At 37.5% G+C, this 6731-nt stretch overlaps 1 pseudogene; it reads right to left on the bottom strand.

Annotated features, from left to right (window-relative positions):
* Window positions 1-662: 662 nt before the first annotated feature.
* On the bottom strand, window positions 663-938 carry LOC143665247 (U6 snRNA-associated Sm-like protein LSm5 pseudogene; annotated as a pseudogene).
* Between the last annotated feature and the right edge of the window lie 5793 nt (window positions 939-6731).

Here is a 6731-nt window from a genome sequence, read left to right on the forward strand (position 1 = left end):
TAGTCTCATCCTCCTTTGAAATAAACACTAGCTATTTCCTCTGAGATACACACACAATTCTTTGCCCCAGAAAATTGATCCCTAAAGGAAGAGATGCACATCAAAATCTTGGATCTGTCATGAGTGTATATAATAGCTCTTCTCAGCAGAACAATCAGATTTGGGATTCATGTTATGACAAGGGCCAACCCCAGGGATTCGTGTGATGCTATTTAAGTGATCATTATTTCAGGTTTTGTTTGTATTTTTTGTATATGTATTTTTGCTGTTTTATTTTATTCTCCTAGCTTTCTGTGCTATATGCAAAGCCATCTAGAAAACTCAAAAGAACAAGATTCTCTGATTGATTCTCATTGTTTCTTCCTCCTTAAAAAAGTCAGGAAAATGTTTTTATTCTAAAGTGCTAAGTAAAGCACTCATTTTTTTTTGAAACAAAAATGCTTTTATTTTTAAAGTCTTCAAACAGCAAACTGTTTTCTTCTTTTGCCAATGTAAACATGATTAACTTACAAAAATTGACATTTATAATGCATTTTCAAAACATTTCCCTTTAACAGGAAGCTTAGCTTCATAAACTCTAAACAGTGAAAGGTAAAAAAAAATTTTCCATTTTGTTGCCATTATAAACAAAATAGAATCTAACATAAGTCAAGGAAATCCATTCATACTTTAGGTCCTTCTCCTCCAGGAACCAGCATTGCCATATTATTTCCATTTAGCAAAATCTGATCTAATTTTGTCATCTTCCTTCCTTCTGGTGTCATTTCAAACTCAGTGACATCTACCAGCACCATATTGATAAAGTCATCGAATCCTAAAAGTGTGCCAACAATTTCTTTATCACTTCTCATCACAATGTGAATTCTTGATCCTATATGCTTGCCCACCAGCTCTCGCGGCAGAAGCTGTGACGGATTAGTGGTAGCACTGGCTGCCATGGCCATGCCAGAAATGGCCTGATCAGCCTTCATTTTTTTAAAAAAAGTTCCTTAAGCCAAGAAAACAGTATTAAGGAAGTTTCATCAAGGAAAGAGTTTCTGTGCTGCCAAAATAGCTGTATTGAAGAGTCAAAGCTCAGAGCTACTATGTTAGGTTGTCTCCAAACATTTTCTATTTTCTTGTTTAAAACACGGAGAAAGTTGTAGGAAAACTGTACATGGGAGAAGCTTATAATTATAAGCTTATAATGATCAGTAGGTATATTGTTGAAATTGATTAAAAACACATTGCCAATGTATGACAATTTAGGCATTAGAAACTACCCTTGATGTGAAAAACAGAGGAGAAGGGACTGCAATTCAAATTGACAAGATACACACTACAATGAAAACAAGCATCTGACTTACCTGACCCGAGGAGGCTGGAAAGACTTACTCTTGGGTTTTATATTACAAAAGTTTGAATGGCAAGTAAGTGGAGTTCTTGCCCTCAAAGGCAGACTAAAGCTGTGTCTTCTCAGGGCATATGGATACTTTATTTATTAACTTCGTGCCCTCACAAGCCTCTCCCTCTTCACTTACCTTCAGGGTCAGGAAATTTTGCCCCCGACTCCTACCTTGTTTCTGTCTTTAGCATTTGTAAACGGCCTTGAGGTTCTTATCTCTGTCTTACCCCTGTCAAAAGGAAGTGCCATCCTTTGAAATGTGTCTTTCAAGAGGAAACTGTACAGCAGTTTTCTATCACAACAGGTTGAGTATATTTCTAAGCAAACGATAGGACAAAAGGAGACTACGCATATTTTTTCCAAAGCCTACACTATAGGCATTAGCTGGCCATCTGTTCTCCAGACAAAAGCGCTGGTTATAGAGAAAAATTACAGATTGTATCTGCCTCTCAGCACAATCAGATTAAACTCTTTGGTCACAAATCTATCTGACCGTTTTCCACAAGCTCAGATTAACACTTGGGCTTACTTCTTTCTCTATTTGTTGAAAAGTCTCTTGCAGAGCCAGCTGTGGGGAAGAATTTGTTGTTTTCATTTCTTCTGAAAGTTATTTCATGAGCAAACTAAATTGTAAATGCTTTTCAACTTTTAAGGGTAATTCCATTGTAGTGCTTTCCAGCAGACCAGGAAACTCACCAAGAACATCTTATACGTTGAAAATATTGTCTGTGGTTATGTGAGAGAGGATGTTTCAATAAAGAACATTAGAGAAGTAAGATATTATAAGAGACCATTATATGTCTCATGGAATCTTTATTGGCAATATAGTTTGCTAAGTTTTCTCCTCTTTTTTGATTGTGTAGAGCAGCTCTGTCCAGTTGAAATATAATACCAGCCACATAGGTTCATTTAAACATTTTTGGTAGCCACGTTTTTAAAAAGTGGAAACAGGTAAAGTTAATATCAATAACACTTACTCCAAAATAATACATTTCAGACTACAATCAATATAAAAAGTTATTGGTGGGGAACGCTGGGGTAAGATGAGAGAGTAGGGAGCTTCAATATCATTCGTCCTTCAGGTCTTCTAATAAACAGCCACAATGATTGTGTGGTTGGCTGCAGAGAAGGGGCGAGCACCCTACACTACCCCCAAGAGAGCAGAAGAAAGAGACAAGGCCTACTGTGAAGGGCTGTGAGCAGAGCTCCCCACTGCAGAAGCTTGTCCCCCATCATCACATCAGCTTGCCCCGAGGTCCAGCCCCTGACCAGAAATAAAAGTCCTCCTTCCCAGGAACAGGGGTATGGGGTGTGGTCAAGCACCAATTCTAGCCTTCGATTAGCAAATTCTGGAAAATTGCCTCCTGGCTCTGAAGGCAGGTAGTTTCAACCAACCCAAAACAGAAAACAACCTGAAGCATCTGGTTCAGCCCCATCCCCAACAGAGATGGAAGTGGTGGTGGTTTAGAGACACAGCACCTTCTTGGGGCTAAGGGGAGCAGTTTGCAGAGGGGTGGCTCTTCACCCAGAAGTGGCAGGGGCACATATTAGCACCGATCTCCACTCTTGACTACTGAATGCAGAAGGGTGGGGACTGGCTTCAAGGACATCTACAGTTTCAACCTGCCCAGGAAAAGTGTTGCCAGCAGCCTCTGTTTCAACCTTGCCCCTGACAGGGGTAGAAGTGGGGGGGATTAAAAGTCACAGGTCTCCTTAGGTCTGCAGGGAATCATTTGCTGAAGGGTGGTTCTTCCCTAAAAAACAATGGGGAAGCATGGCTGAATACGGATCATAGCTTTTAATTAGTAAATTCAGATTGCAGGGTCCTGGTACTGAGCTGAAGTTTTAAACCATCCCAGACAAAAACAGCCAGCAACTTCTGTTTCTACTGCACCCCAACAGGGGCAGAGATGGTGGAGACTTAAAAGCACAGCACCTCCTTTGGACTGCAGGGAACAGTTGGCTGAAGAGTGCCACCTCATGGGATCATCAGAAAAGCAGAGATTCAGGGAGCCATCAAAGAGAAGTTTGGCTTCATTTCTGGGTTTCATCCCCAGGGCATTTTGGAGCCAAACTATACCCCTTCATGGGTCTCTGACCCTGATTTAACTGGAAAATGATGACTTGGAAAAGTTTTCTTCAGGGTGTCCCTCATCCCAGAATTTGCCCTCTGGACAAAAACAATTGGAACAACAAAAGGAGATTTAAAAAACTACAGAGATGGGCAGGCAATGGTGGTTCCATGGCAGAGTTCTCATCTGCCATGCTGAAAAAAACTATAGAGGCAAATCAAAAACAAACAGAACAGATTAGCATGCCCAGAAAAGTAACAGGGGAAAGGAAGCTTTCTCCTGGGGGTGAACAATTACGCAAATAGTGCAATCTTAAATATTGTGCTGTATAACAGGACAAAAACAAGATGAATATGAGCTGAAAAAATCTGATCAGTTAAGCACAAGCTATATTAAAGTTCTATAACAAGCTGAAACAAATGCCAGAGATGTGCCTTAGCACCAAACCAATCAACAGGAAAGCCCTAGGCAAAAGGGAAAAACTGACCTCTGAAGTAAAATCATCAAGAAAATAAGATGCCTAGACACCAGCCAAAAATTACAAGCCACACTAAGAAACAGAAAAATATGACACTAAAAAACAGGAAGATATGGCCCAGTCAGAGAAAAAATTGAAACTTCAGAGAAGACACAAAACTTGGAACAATTAATTAAATATGTCCACACAAATCTCCTAAATTAATTCAAGGACATGAAGGAACATAAGCTAAAGATATAAAGAATATTAAGAAGACATCATGTGAGCACAAAGAAGAATTTGAAAGTAGGAAAAAAAACATAATGGAAAAGATGGGAATGAAAGACACAGTAGAAGAGATTAAAAATAAACTAGAGGTATGCAACAGCAGATTTCAATAGGCAGAAGAAAAAATCAGTGAGCTAGAAGATTGGACCATTGAAATCTTACAGACAGAAGAACAGATAGAGAAAACAATGGGGAAAAATGAGCAGAGAACTTCCCAACTCTTATGAAAGACCTACTTATTTATACCCAAGAAGCATACATACTCCAAAGAGAATAAATCTCAATAGAACTACTCCAAGACACATACTTATCAGAATGCCAAATGCTAAAGATAAGGAGAGAATCCTGAAAACAGCCAGAGAAAAAAAAATTCCTCACCTGTAAAGGAAATGAAACAAGACTAACTTCCAATGCCTCTTCAGAAATTATGGAGGTGATAAGGCAGTGGAGGGATATGCTGAAGATACTGGCAAAACTGTCCTTCAAAAATGAGGGAAAGTTTTAATATTTTAATTCATAGATAAGCAGAAACTTAGAGAGTTTATCAATAAGAAACCTGTCCTACAAGAAATATGAAAGGGAGTTCTAAAGGCTGAAAGGAAAAGATAGCAGAGAGAGGCTTAGAGGAGAATGTAGAAATGAATATCATCAGTAAGTACAACTGAAAGGGTAAAAAAAGAGAGAGAGAGAGAGAGACAAAATAAGATATGATATATAAAAGCCAAAGGATAAAATGGTTGGCATAAATATTGCCTTTACTGTAATAACATTGACTGTTAGTGATTAAACTCCCCATCAAAACACACAGTTTGGCAGAATGGATAAGTATGTATGTGATTCTTCTACATGCTGTCTATAAGAGATGCATCTTAGACCCAAGGACACAAATATGTTGAAAGTGAAGGGTTGGAAAAGGATATTCCACACAAACAGTAATCAGAAAAGAGTTGGGTTCATTATATTAATAGCTGACAAAATAAACTTTAAAAGCAAAACTGTTAAAACAGACAAAAAGATATTCAGTAATAAAAGGGACAATCCAGTAAGAATATATAGCAATCATAAATATTTATGCACCTAACGAGGTTCCCCAAATCCATGAGGCAATCACTGGCAAAATTGACAGGAAAAATAATAACTGAAACTTTCTATACACAATTCAAAGAAGAAATTGCAAGAGAAATCAGTAAACATATTGAAATGAATGAAAGCAAGAACACAACATATCAAGACTATGGATGCGGCAAAGGCAGTGCTGAGAGGGAAATTTATAGCATTAAACACCTACATTTAAAAAAGAGAAAGAGCTAAAATCAAAGATCTATCTGCAACACCTGAAGGAACTAGAAAAAGAACAGCAAATTAATGCAAAGCAAGCAAGAGGAAAGAAATAATAATGATTAGAGCAGAAATAAATGAAATTGAGACTAAAATACCATAGAGAGTATTTTAAAAACTGCAAGTTCATTCCTTGGGAAAGTCAATAAAATTGACAAACACTGAGCGAGACTAGCAAAGAAAAAGAAGACGTTGTAAAGAAGGCAAATAAATGGAAAGACATTCTGTGTTCATGAATTAGAAGACTAAATATCATTACTATGTCAATTTTACCCAAATTGACTTACAAATTCAATGCAATCCCAATCAAAATTCCAACAGCCTACTTTGCAGAAATGAAAAAGCCAATTATCAAATTAATTTGGAAGAATAAGAGGCCCCAAATAGCCAAAAACATCTTGAAAAAGAAGAAAGAAGTTTGAGAACTCACACTTCCTGACTTTAAAGCATATCGCAAAGCTACAGTGGTCAAAACTATTTGGTACTGGCACAAAGATAGACTGACCAATGGAATCAAATTGAGAGTTCAAAAATAGACCCTTACATCTATGGCCAATTGATTTTTGCCAAGGCTACCATGTCCACTCAATGGGGAGAGAACAGTCTCTTCAACAAATCTACTGGAAGAACTGGATATCCATATCCAAAAGAGTAAAAGAGGACCCCTAACTCAAAGTTTATATAAAAATTAACTCAAATGGATCAATGCCCTAAATATAAGAGCCAAAAGCATAAAACTCCTAGAAGAAAATGTAGGGAAGCATTGTCAAGGTACTGTGGTAGGCAATGGTTTCTTCAACTTTAGATGCAAAGCACAAGCAACAAAGGGAAAAGCAGATAAATGGAACCTCCTGAGAATTAAATACATTCCTGCTTCAAAGGACATTATCAAGAAAGTGAAAAGAAAACCAGATATATCGATAAGGGCTTATTACCCAGAATATATAAAGAAACCCTACAACTTAAAAAAAAAATAGTTTAAAAAGGGGCAAAAAAAACCTGAATAGATGTTTTCCAAAAAGGAAAAAGCACATGAAAAGATACTCAACATCACTAGCTACTAGGGAAATGCAAATCAAAACTACAATGAGATTTCACACTACTAGAATGACCATTATCTTTTTAAAAAAACAAGAAACTACAGGTGTGGAAAGGGTATGGAAAAATAGGAATACTCATTCAATGCCAGTGG

Source organism: Tamandua tetradactyla, chromosome 21, assembly GCF_023851605.1.
Source record: "Tamandua tetradactyla isolate mTamTet1 chromosome 21, mTamTet1.pri, whole genome shotgun sequence".
NCBI lineage: Eukaryota > Metazoa > Chordata > Mammalia > Pilosa > Myrmecophagidae > Tamandua > Tamandua tetradactyla.